Source organism: Thalassophryne amazonica, chromosome 4 (genome assembly GCF_902500255.1).
Source record: "Thalassophryne amazonica chromosome 4, fThaAma1.1, whole genome shotgun sequence".
NCBI classification, from domain to species: domain Eukaryota; kingdom Metazoa; phylum Chordata; class Actinopteri; order Batrachoidiformes; family Batrachoididae; genus Thalassophryne; species Thalassophryne amazonica.
The window spans coordinates 129,994,161-130,007,482 of NC_047106.1; positions in this window are offsets into that span (position 1 = coordinate 129,994,161).

Genomic DNA, 13,322 nt, shown 5'->3' on the forward strand with positions numbered 1-13,322 from the left:
ATAAGATCAGCCAACCGACAAAGGAGGCTGGCCCGCGGAGAGTGTTTTATCTGCGGCTCGAGTGAGCATTTGCAGAAGAATTGCCCCAAGTGGTTAAACACCAACGCTCGCCCTTAGAGACTGGGCTAAGGGTGGGCCATAACACACATGCGGGAAACGCATGAAAATCCACACGAGTCCCAGTCAAGATCCTCTGTGGGGATTTAACCCTTCATGCCCCAGCACTAATTGACACGGGGTCAGAGGGGAATCTGCTGGATAGTAGATGGGCTAAGGAGGTAGGGCTCCCTCTAGTGGCCCTTCCTTCACCATTGAAGGCACGGGCACTAGATGGCACCCTTCTTCCATTAATCACACACCAGACACAGCCCTTAACACTGGTTGTGTCTGGGAATCACATGGAGGAGATTGTGTTTTTTGTAACACCTACCTCCAGAATCATTTTGGGTTATCCATGGATTAGTAAGCACAATCCCCAGCTCTATTGGCCGACTGGGGTTGTGGCTCAATGAAGCGAAACCTGCCACGGGGAGTGTTTAAGATCCTCGGTCCCACCCGGTGCGATTGCTAAAGAGGAGGTCCGTGTTCCCCCCAATCTTACGGCGGTGCCGGCTGAGTACCATGATCTTGCTGACGTTTTCAGCAAAGATCTGGCACTCACGCTTCCCCCACACCGACCGTATGATTGTGCCATTGATTTGATTCCGGGCGCTGAGTTTCCGTCCAGCAGACTGTACAACCTCTCACGTCCTGAGCGCGAATCAATGGAGACCTACATCTGGGACTCTTTAGCTGCCGGGTTAATCCGGAAATCTTCCTCCCCGTTAGGTGCTGGTTTCTTTTTTGTGGGCAAGAAGGACGGCGGACTCCGTCCATGCATTGATTACAGAGGGCTGAACGAGATTACGGTTCGCAATCGATACCCGTTGCCTCTGTTGGATTCAGTGTTCATGCCCCTGCATGGAGCCAAAATGTTCACCAAGTTGGATCTTAGAAATGCATATCACCTGGTTCGGATCCGGAAGGGAGACGAATGGAAGACGGCATTCAACACCCGGTTAGGTCACTTTGATTACCTGGTCATGCCATTCGGCCTCACTAACGCCCCCGTGACCTTCCAAGCTTTGGTAAATGACGTCTTGCGGGACTTCCTGCATTGGTTCATCTTCGTATACCTGGACGATATCCTCATCTTCTCCCCGGATCCTGAGACCCATGTGAAGCATGTACATCAGGTCCTGCAGCGGTTGTTGGAGAACCGGCTGTTTGTGAAGGGCGAGAAGTGCGAGTTCCACCGTACTACTTTGTCCTTCCTGGGGTTCATCATCTCCTCCAACTCCGTTGCCCCTGATCCGGCCAAGGTAGCGGCGGTGAGAGATTGGCCCCAACCGACAAGCCGTAGGAAGCTGCAACAGTTCCTCGGCTTCGCAAATTTCTACAGGAGGTTCATCAAGGGTTACAGTCAGGTGGTTGGTCCCCTGACAGCCTTGACCTCCCCAAAAGTCCCCTTCACCTGGTCGGATCGGTGCGAAGCCGCGTTTAGGGAGTTGAAACGCTGGTTCTCGACTGCGCCAGTTCTGGTGCAGCCCGATCCTAACCGCCAGTTTGTTGTTGAAGTGGACGCCTCTGACTCAGGGATAGGAGCCGTGCTGTCCCAGAGCGTGGAGTCCGACAAGGTCCTCCACCCGTGTGCCTATTTTTCCCGCAGGTTAACCCCAGCAGAACGGAACTATGACGTCGGCAATCGGGAGCTCCTGGCGGTGAAAGAGGCCCTGGAGGAGTGGAGACACTTGTTGGAGGGAGCTGTGGTACCATTCACGGTTTTCACTGACCATCGGAACCTGGAATACATCCGGACCGCTAAGTGTCTGAACCACAGGCAAGCCCGTTGGTCACTGTTCTTTGGTCGTTTTGACTTCCGGATTACATACCGCCCCGGGACCAAAAACCAACGGTCTGACGCACTGTCCCAGGTGCATGAAGAGGAGGTCAGAACAGAGCTGTCGGATCCACCTGACACCATCATCCCGGAGTCCACTATCGTCGCCACCTTCACGTGGGACGTGGAAGACATCGTCAGGGAGGCCCTGACGCGACACCCGGACCTCGGCGATGGACCAACTAACAGACTGTACGTCCCACCAGAGGCAAGAGCTGCGGTCCTGGACTTCTGTCACGGTTCCAAGCTCTCCTGCCATCCAGGGGTGCGAAGGACTGTGGCAGTGGTCCGGCAGTGTTTCTGGTGGGCGTCACTGCAAATCGATGTCCGGGAGTATGTCCGGGCCTGCACCATCTGCGCCAGGGACAAGGCTGTTCACCAGCAGGAAAAAGGACTCCTCCAGCCGTTGCCGGTGCCTCTGGTCCCATATAGGCCTGGACTTCGTCACGGGTCTCCCTGCGTCCCAGGGTATGACGACCATCTTGACGATAGTGGACCGGTTCTCCAAGGCGGCCCACTTCGTGGCCCTCCCGAAGCTCCCGACGGCCCAGGAGACTGCAGACCTCCTGGTCCACCACGCCGCGTGGACAGTCCACAGGCTCCTGGATGTTCGCGGGAGGGGTTGGGGTCTCCAATATCTGGTGGACTGGGAGGGTTATGGACCCGAAGAATGCTCCTGGGTGAAGAGGAGCTTCATCCTGGATCCAGCCCTGCTGGCGGAGTTCTACCAGCGACATCCCGACAAGCCTGGTCGGGCACCAGGAGGTGCCCGTTGAGGGGGGGGTCCTGTTGTGTGGGCCGCCCGAAGAGGAGGTACTGCTGGATCACCACCAGATGGCGCTCTGCCTGTCATCGGGTTTCAGGCACCAGAGGGCGTAGTCGCCTCACAGGAGCCCGGAGCTGACAGCTGTCAGAAATCAGCCATCATCATCATTCTCCATAAAAGCCTGGAAGAGACACCACTACTCTGCCGAGTTATCAGCTTACCACACAGGTAACCTACTCAGCCGCTTTGTGCCATTCGCACAATTATTGCTACTGATTTTTGCAGTCGTAACCTTTGGTATACTCGCAGCTTGGAGCTGGGTTTGTGGAAGTTGGAAGGAGTTGGCGTTTCCACTCCTCACTTTCCTTATCGCTAAGTATACTGTTGGTACTGCACGTTCTCAGTGTTCCTGTTTTCTGGGAGTGGTGGATTTTTTCCCTCAGGAAGGAACTGTGATTTTTGCTGACTGTTGTTGGGTGTACACACACCCACCGTAACCTGTTTGTTTTTCCTGCCAGCAGTACCAGATCTGACAGCTGGGAGCAGAGGCCACCTGGGGACTCGGGATTTGGCGGCTCCGGTGTGTTGCAGGTCTCCGTTGGCGGTGGAACCTTGTGGGTCCCGGCTCTTCTCTGGATAAGGCGTCTCCTATCCTCGGGCCTGCCCACACGTCACCTTCTTGTGGAACTTTTGATTGCCAGACTAAAGCAGTATTTGACCTGTAGTGCACATTTGCAATATTAAATTGTATTCATTGGCATCTCTATTGTCCGTTCATTTACGCCCCCTGTTGTGGGTCCGTGTCTTAGACTTTCCCAACAGTATGTTCATGTCCGACTTGGTTTTTCTAATCATGTTTTTTTCGCTTTCTGGTTAGTAATGAATCTGATACGTGACCCGGAACAACTGTCACAGTAACGGTCTGATATGTGAAAATATCAGACCCGAAATCAGCCAATCAGAGCGCACGTAGCGACACAGCCATATAATAACATGGCGTATTGTGTGGATAATTCTCCGAAGGATCTTCTCTGATGACGTGTGTGTGCTGTATTCATGTGACGTGTGATGTAATTTGATATGCAAACGTATTATCATTTGTGTGGCAGCTATCATTAGCTTCCTGATATTAAGTCATGAATCCACAATTAATAAGGAAATGAGGTGATAAATTGTAATGCCAACACCAAATAAAAAATGATTATGATAAGCATGACTCAGCTCCCCATAATATAATAAATACCCAAAGTGAGGCTAGCCAGTTAGCTGAGCTTGCCAGTAAGATGCTAATGGTATTAGCATTTGTAGCAGTTATTGGTAGGTTGACGATGTTAGATTGAGTTCATTCACAGTTACAGAGGGAACAGCCTGTTCACTGAGCTTGTCCATGTTTGGGTTTCATTTGACCTGGTCAAGTCATATGGTCTCACCCACGCTCCACCTCTTTTCCCCATATATGACTGGTGAATCAAAGGACGAAAGTTCTTCAGTGCACAGTTTCTCCAGTCACAGCAAATGCAGCTTGTAAGTCCATCAGAGTTGTCACAGTATCTTGGTTGTTTGCCTCTTTCATCTTCTTTGTGTACTGTTGCTTAGTTTATGAGGAAGGCCTGCTCCAGACAAATATTTTAGCACCATCTTGTCTACATCCCTATTAATTATTAACTGAACGGCATACAAATAATGAGAATGTTTATGAGTTCAATGGTACGAATATTTCATGAGGTGAAAGCTGGAACATTCCAGCTTTCACCAAATTAAATATTCATACCATTGAAGGAATGTAAAAACAATTATTTGTTTTATGTAACAGCTAAAATAGATCCTTGTCATTTGATATTTTATTAATTTATAAACAGAAAAGGGACTTACATTTTGGTGTTCCACTGCTGTTAAAGTCCAACACAAACTTTAAATAAGAGTCCAAATTGTGACGTGTAGTCTTTGACTTCGTACTTCCAAAAAAAAGACTTCTTGTAACACACACGCACACACATACAATGACGTGCGTGTGCATGCACACAAAACAAATCCACTCAGCTATAAGCCATCTGGGTGCATGAAGAGCTGTTCAGATGAAAAGCTGACGCGATTTTTGGCTGGACTGAGGATCTAGCACCATCAGTTAGCTCAATTAAATCGTTGTCGCTTGTTTCGTTGTCCCGCGTGTGCGTGCTCACACCAAAAAAAGGACTGTGGATTTCCTCAGTGCAGCGGAAAAACCCCCCAGAGAAATTAGTCCAGCTTTTCATTCTAACCTCCTGCTAACAGCCTCCAGCCGGCTTACACTGCAGTGGATTTGTTCTGCGAGTGTGTGCGCGTGCGCACGTTGTGTGTACACGCGTGCTTGTTGAGTGTGTGTACACACACAAATGTATCCGTGTTTGTATACATGCGCATGCAGAGTGCAATGGTACCAAATGTATGGAACCAAATTTGGACTCTAAATGGAACCAAATCACACTCTAAATGCAATGCAACACAAATGGGATGAATAATCCATGTCATGTGACATACAAAGCACCAATCAAATGACAAGGATCCATTTAGCCGTTATATAATAAAGGATATTTTACACTGAAGCTGGAGGCAGTAAAGCAGTGCACAGCATAGTGCAAAGGTCATGTACAACCGAGTGTGTGCCGCTCTCTCTCTCACACACACACACACACACACACACACACACACACACACACACACACACACACACACACACACACACACACACACACACACACACACACACACACACACACACACACACACACACACACACTATTTCAGCACTGTTTGATTTTGGATACAATTTCCTTTAAATGGGGCATTGAATAATGTAGGCAGTGGTTTCATTGACATCTCGTGGTAAGGTTTCATATCGCAATCCATCTAATAGCCTGTGGCCTATGTTTACATGCAGTGAAGCAAATATGGGGGTGATTCTTTAACTACGGGCACTATTGGCCTTGTAAATGTAATTTCCACCACACCATTGCCTTATAATATAAAGCGCCTTGGGGCAACTGTTTGTTGTGATTTGGCGCTATATACATGTGCTCTGATGTCACTGTTTATCTCCATAGAAACTACCCAAACAATCTTTCATACAAACTGTTTAAAGGGACATTACAGTGTTGTGGTGGAAATTACAGCAATAGTGTGGGACAACAACATTTCGTTTAAAAAAATCACAACAGTTGTATGACATTGAATACCCCAATTATGTTTTGATTATTTTACTGATATTTTATTCAGAGATATTTTAAAACATTAGAAAAAACGTTTCTTTACCATTCATTTTTATCATTGAAGATCAAAAGTCTGGGTGTGGGACAAGCACAAAACAGCAATATTTGCATATAATGATGCTGAAAAAAGGTGAATAAGTCATCATAGACTACTAGAACAAATTTCTTAACACACTTTCATTGTAAAGATAACTATAAAAGTGTGAAATTTCCCCTTTTTTCTGTTTTTCATACAATATGATCAAAGGACATAATTAGTGCCCGTAGTCTAAGAATCATCCATGTGTTTGATCCACCTACAAAAAATGGAGAGGTCTGTAAGTTTTTTTGTAGGTACACTTCAACTGTGAGATACAGAATCTAAAAAAAAAAAAAAATTCAGAAAAATCACATTGTATGATTTTTAGATAATTAAATAGCATTTTATTGCATGAAATAAGTATTTGATACAATAGAAAAACAGACCTTAATATTTGGTATAAAAACCTTTGTCTGAATTACAGAGGTCAGACCTCACCTCTAAAATCCAATGGATTCTTCTATGGCCTAATATCTATCTGTGGTGCAAATTTGGTGAGAATCTGTGCAGTAGTTTTGATGTAATCCTTCAAAGCCTATATAAAGTGAAATCTTGATCCAAAATCCAGATCCGGATCACTTCCAAAATTTAATGGAGTCTTCCATGGCCTAATACAGTGGTCTCCAAACTATTCCAGAAAGGGCCGAGAGGGTGCAGGTTTTCTTTGCAGCCACTGACTCCAGCAGGTGATTTCACTGATTAACATCACTTGGAGCAGGTGGGATGAGTTCATCAGTGAAATCACCTGCTGGAGTCAGTGGCTGCAAAGAAAACCTGCACCCTCTCGGCCCTTTCTGGAATAGTTTGGAGAAAACTGGCCTAATATCTATCTGCTGTGCAGTCGTTTTGATGTAATCCTTCAAAGTGAAACTTGATCCAGAATCCGGATCTGGATGTGGATCACCTCTCAAATTTGATGGAGTCTTCCATGGCCTAATATGCATCTGTGGTGAAAATCTCGTCAAAATCTGTGCAGTAGTTTTGATGTAATGCTGCAAACAGACAATCGAGAGCAATCTGAGATTTCTGACATCTGCCAATCCGGATCTGGATCACCTCCAATATTCAGTGGAGTTTTGAGTTGAAACAACATGTTTAACCATTTTCAATTTTACAGTGTAGTCAGTATTATTGTTATTAATAATGAATTAACTAATTAAAAAACAGGCACTTGGACAGGCTGCAATATCATTCTTTACCACGAGATGGATCACAACCACCTTCAACATTACTAAAAGCCCTTTAAAATTAAAGTTGACAGTATGCACTACAAGCTCATGTTCACTATTTGCTGTTCACTATTTTGAATTTGCTGTGATGTGCAATTAAGCTTCTAGTTATCGTTCAGATTCACTAATAATCAACAGTCTGACAGCTACTGGGCTTTGACACATTTTAATTTTTTATGACATCAAATGAGAAAAACTATATAAAGAATTCACGCTATATATTAAAAATAATGCTTGAGTGGCATAGAGAAGAAATCTCAAATAAAGAAATTGTGAAATTTCAGCTACAGTTTATCAGATGGCATATGAGAGACTCGAGCCTAGAGTTGATCTGTTTTCTTGTATCAAAATCCTTGTGTTCCACTCTACCATAAAAGTGCGGAACTGGTATTGAAAAGGACAGACACTGCACCGTGCATCGTCTCTCCAGGCACAGAATCCTAATTCATTAGAGCTGTCACGGGGGTCTTGATGGCTTCCCTCACCAGTCTCCTCCACTCAGTTTTTGAGAACTCCCTACTTCAAGTTAGAATGACCATATAGGTTGCATTTCTTAAACATAGATTTAAATGAAATCCAGCTTACATTCAATAACTTGGAAACGCTCACGTTTCTATAGATAAGTGGCTGTAAAAGTGATGATGTAGGTGTGTTAAATTAAACAGAGCCAATGCTTATGTCTTCCATTATTTTGGCTTTGATATTTTTATTTGATTTATATCATGTTGGAGAGATTTGTTTCGACTGTGACCTTAAAGAGTAGAATTTTAGAAATTTTAATTTAGACAAAATAAATAAAAAATTTGATCTCATAAAACAGAGCCACTGCCACAGTGTTCATATGGGCCGAGCTGTAAATCATAACCAGGGTGACCAACATTTTTACACAACATGCTCTTTGCAGTCTCCAAATGAATCATAATGAAATAACCCGTGAAAGAAACCTTTAAGAGGTTCAAAAGAAGTTCTGCAACAGGAAAGACACCTGTTGCTCTAAATGCACTGTGTTAAAATCCACAGAAACACCCACATCTTTTAACATCTGCCAGACAGTGTGAAAAACAAAAAAGACAGAAAGAACAGCAAGACCAACATCAGATCACCTCTAGAGGGCAATATGACACAAACCAATTTTCCTTCATGCTTCTTTTGGAAAGAACAGAACACCACAGTCAGACGTGACAGTCAGAATTCTGTTCCCCTTCCCCCTAAACAACAACAACAACAAATACCCTTTAATCATTTGCACCTGTGTGTTTGAGAAAAAAAAAAGCAAGTTATGGTCTGGTTGACCTTTGCAGGGTTGGATGGCTTTGGATGCAGAACGAGCCTTCCCCGTCTGCTGCGGTGCGTTTCCTTCCCTGCACCTCAGTGCACCAACACACATGCACAGACACAGACACTGGACAGACATGTCAGACGTAGGTTATTTACACAAAACAAACACTTGATTGCATGCACTTGACAACATGAGATTTTGTCACCCACAGGCGGGTTTACACGCTGGGAGGAGAAGCAGCGCAGGAGTTCAGCAGCAACGTCAGCTGGAACGCTCAGTTTGTTGTGCTTTAAAGTGGAAAGTCGTCGAGGTTTGTCCACCTGTGATCTGGAACAGCAGCTAGAACTACCATCAATATCTATAAGGAGGAAAAACAGTTACATGGCTTTAAAAAAAGGTCATTTTCTCGTGATTTCATGTCACTTGATCTCGTTAGATCGCTGGACGGAGCCGGCTACATTTACAGAAGACAAACAGATCTGACATTCACATTTGTTTTTGTGTCACGTAGAATTTGTGTGATCACATAGGCTGTGGACCGATTCTGTGAAATGATGTGATCTTGCCAGCGCCCCTCCTCTGTGCGCTGCATCTTCTGAGGCACAAACTCATAAATAAATGCACATATTACAAAAGACGGTGTGACGGAACATAGTTGTGTTGTGTTGTCATTCGGTGTTGGAATGATGTCTCTCTGGGCCACTCACCTTTCTCGCAGACGCACAACACAGAGTGCAAACAGAAAACAAAAACAGAAGCAGATGCAATGATCAGTCAGCACAACAGGTTGTTGTTGCTTAGGGCCCCTTCACACAGAGTACGAATGTGGCTGAACTGCGCATGAAGCAGGAATCATATGCAACACGTGTGAAATCATAGCTGCCTCTAACGCCCCGTACACCTGTTGCTACAACTACGAGGTCTATTAGAAAAGTATCCGACCTTATTATTTTTTCAAAAACTATATGGATTTGATTTGAATCACATGTGATTACATCAGACATGCTTGACCCCTCGTGGGCATGCAAGAGTTTTTTCACGCCTGTCGGTTACGTCAATCGCCTGTGGGCAGTCTTTGAGTGAGGAGTGGCCCACCCTCTCGTCGATTTTTTCATTGTTTAGGAATGGCTCAGAGACTGCTGCTTTGTTTGATAAAATTTTTTCAAAACTGTAAGGCACAACTGAGTGGACACCATTCGATAAATTCAGCTGGTTTTCGGTAAAAATTTTAACGGCTGATGAGAGATTTTGGTCTGGTAGTGTCGCCGTAAGGACGGCCCACGGTGCCTGACGGCGATCTGCGCTTCGAGGCGGCAGCGTCTCGCCGTTTCAAGTTGAAAAGTTCCACATTTCAGGCTCTGTTGACCCAGGAAGTCGCCAGAGAACAGAGAACTTTCAGAAGAAGTCGGCATGAGGAGTTTATTCGGACATTCCATTAACGGACATTTTGTAATGAAAGAACGTGCGGGCAGAGTCGCATGTCGAGAGGGCGGGACCACATCTCACTCAAGGCCTGCCCACAGGGAAATGACGTCACCGACACGCGTGAAAAAACTCATGCATGCGCATGAGGGTTCAAGCATGATTGGTGTAATCGCATGTCATTCAAATCCATATAGTTTTTTAAAAAAAATAAAAAGGTAGGATACTTTTCTGATAGACCTCGTATTTGTGCACACCAGCAGTTGAAAGACAGAATGTGCCCTGTGAGAGCCCATTCGATCCCTCTCGCGGCAGGAGTCGGCCAAATTCCAGGTGACACACACGACCATCTAACACCGCTCGCTTGGCACTTAGAAAATGTGTGGCCATTTACACTGTCAGCATAAAAATAGTGAGCAGACGATCACTGTCAAGCTGGATGTGAAATTTGTCTAAGTGCCCCACAAGTGTGGAGCTGCCAAGTACACGTGTCGGCTCCTCCCGGAACACATGTGCTGTGTGTGTGAATCACACGTATGTTGTGGAAACTGAGTGACACAATGGTGTGTGTGCTGAAATGACAGGGGGTGTGTCTGCCCCCAGGAGCAGCTGTGGAGATCTCTGGTTCTGGACGTCCCAGCTAGGGAACACATACTGTGTTTGGACGGACATGATCCAACAACTGTCCACTGTGACGCACATGTCTACTTGCTCTCCTCACATGGACATACATAAAAACATATCGCTGTTGCGACGGGCTGTAGCCGTAGCTACCATCAGATCATAATACGCAGCAGGCGATCTGATTGTCACATCACCCACGTGAGCTTTGTTTCACATGACGAGGTGTCTGTCCTGCGGTGCGTCATCTACAGGACACGTGTGTGGGGCTGGCTGGACACGCCAGGCCAGTAGATGTGGACATGATAAAAGCACACTGCATCATTCATGTCATTTCATGACTGTACGTCTGTGATCATAGGTCATCTACAGAGGAACAGACAGTTTATTCTTGTATTGTTGCCTAAGAGGGATTCAATAAATTGCAATGTTTTTATATAGTGTGTGGTTTTATTTTTTTTAAATACGTCTGTCTCCTTGTTGATTTCAGCCATTTTTCAGCACCTTTTATGGGACAACGATGGTCGTGCAGTGTTAAAGTTTCTGGCTGGCAATCAGAGCTTTTGTAAATTGCAGGTTCGAATCCCATGGGTGGCATGTATTTTTTATTCCACAGCAGCTGCGCGATGTGGTTACACATGCTCCAGCTGCTCGCACTGTGTTCCCGCTTTGACAGTTTCATGCACGTAGCAGGATCGTTCACGCCTGCCTGACCTCGTGCCCCTCCCGACATTGGCTCAATGTTTTCGTGGTTCGCTCATACGAGCTGTTTCGCCGTGATTCACCCTGATTTGTATTTCTTCATACTATGTGTAAAGGGGCCCTTAATAACTGAATGAAACCAGAGAGAGACAGAGTCTCTTTGAAAGCAAAATGCTTGTTCTGAGTCCAGTTTCCTGTTCTATGTGTTAAGATGTAAAACATGACAGGAAGAATCCATCTTTTTTCACTTTTAAAGGACAAGTTCACTTTTTAAACCTTGGTCATATGAAAACAAATGGCCATGCTGTGAAAAAAGACAAACCAACTTAATAATTTAAGTGGTAACACCTGAATTAATTGAGTTCTTTGAAATCAATTTAGCAAGTTGGAGTTACTAACTTAATTTCAAAGAATTTAATTCATTCAGGTGTTACCAATTAAAACAAATTATTAAGTTGGTTCTTTTTTCAGTGTGTGCAAGAATGTTTTCATGAACCTGTCTCGCACATATTTGACGTATTTTGTCTGATGGACTATGCCACACTCAGGAAACACTCATAAGTGTGTCCATGAGGATCGTGGATTAGCATAAGTAACAAAACCATGTATGTGAGACAGCATGGGTCTGTCCAGAATAGGAGACAGAAAAGAGGAACTTTATGGATTCAGAGATCAACATGGCAGCTGTCAGAGTTTTAGAAAGTAAATAAATTAAGGGTCCTGTGAACGATCATGTGGAACTGTGAACTATGTAAGGTTACGAAGCCCTGTGAAGCAGGAAGCAGCGTCAGACAGCAGGACAATATTCTCTGTGGCTGCTGTGTGCCACTTAAGAAATAAAATCAGCGGGATGCCGTCGTGTTGCAAGGAACCTATTTGTTATTTCCAGTCTGGTTCACGCTTTTAGATGTGTTTTTAATGCTGGCTGTACAAATGAAATATAATTAATGACAAAAAACTGCACAATTTCTGTCTCGCTTCTGAATATTTTACAAACTTTTGAAGGTTGAAGTCCTTTTTTGAAAAATGTATTTAGTATATGAATCCATGAATGCGAAATGGGCAGCTGTAGCAAAACAAGATAAAGTAAGTCCTATAGGTCCGCTGCTGCCTGCTGTGATCTTCACATTCCGTAGAGTACAATGGATGAGGGTCTCTGACTCTCCCTAGACAGGACACCAGTCTGACTCCAGTTACTTTTCAAGCCAAGGTTGGTGCCCATTTGCAGCTGGGTGGACTGAAAAAGTGCTGAATAAGAGTCTTGTCCAAAGACACGAACAGAATTTGAACTCAGGTCTTGGTAGCCCAGTTCCTTAACTACTCAGTGACCCCCTTTAGATGGCAGGTGTACCAGAAGGTACAAATCCTCCCAAAAGTTTTACACTGACCAAGGCTACAAAGAAGCAAACTCGTCCTTTAATATGTGTTAGAAGCATTTTGTATTTGTTAGTAAGTTGGTAGTGGACATAAACAGCGATCAATTTTTATGTTTACACATAATGCCTGGGCTGAACATTAAGATGAGACACAACGCTAATCAACATTAGTCCCATAAAACAACAATAAAATGTGTTTTTTTTTTTTTACCTGAAAATTTGCTATATATGAGATTGTTTTCAGGGGTCACAAGACAGTTATTTTATTTAGTTAGTTTTTTTGTGCAACAGGGGTTTTTAATGTGAGGTCGAGACCCCTACAAGCAGCTACAACATGTTTAGTGCCATAATAAGTTACACAAAATTACACATTACCTTTTCCTTGTTGGACTTTCACTATTTATTCCTTAAAAACACTGTGAAAAAGAAGTGACTGTCGCAACTCGTACGTAAGCACAGTGCATACTATTGTGACGCCTTTTACGAAAAAGAGCATTTTGTTTCAAAAGAGATCATAAACCAATAATTTATTAGGGTCATATGTGTGGTACAAAATTAATAGTTTTTAAATTACATATCTAAATTGATTACAGTGCATCTGGAAAGTATTCACAGCGCTTCACTTTTTCCACATTTTGTTATGTTACAGCCTGATAGATGAGAT